The following is a 634-nucleotide window of genomic DNA, read 5'->3' as shown; positions in this document are numbered from 1 at the left end:
CCCCACCACATACTATTCCCCAACAAGCCACATAGGTATAAGTCACTCAGAGTGACGAACACTAGAGTTTCCCTCAGTGTCATGTAGATGATTTACATGAGTAACTCCTCATCCATTTGCAAAATCTGGTCTATTAGAGCAGATTACTAATAGTCCTTACAAGCACTTTCCCCCAGAATGTACAGAGGTTGAAAATACGGTTGTCAAAATCCGAGTAACAACCCTGTCTGTTAGTATTTCAGCAGGTCTTACCTCTGGGGAGTTATCACGCATACCAGGGAACATATGGACTCTACGCATCATTGCTGCGGTGCCCTTGTCCTTTTTGCATCATCAGTGCACGCAACCCAGCCTAAAACTGGCTTCTTAGGGGTGCGTATGAATCGTCCCCTCTTCCTTGATTAACTACATGCTGGCCTGCAGCGTGTGACTGAGCAGTAAAACTGGGTATCCCTGCAACGCGTACAAGTGCACCACAGCCCTCCCCTGGGATTTTCTACACCCCCCTTCCCCTACTCAGAAAGGGCGAACCCTCAAACCCACCCAGGAAAACGCACCAACTCCGCAATCACGGCACCGAGTTTCGGATAAACCTCATGACAGTTTGTGGCGTTGCGGGAAGGACGAGGAGGCT

The sequence above is a fragment of the Apaloderma vittatum genome, unplaced genomic scaffold (genome assembly GCF_000703405.1).
Source record: "Apaloderma vittatum isolate BGI_N311 unplaced genomic scaffold, ASM70340v1 scaffold9624, whole genome shotgun sequence".
NCBI lineage: Eukaryota > Metazoa > Chordata > Aves > Trogoniformes > Trogonidae > Apaloderma > Apaloderma vittatum.
This window is presented reverse-complemented; position numbering follows the sequence as displayed.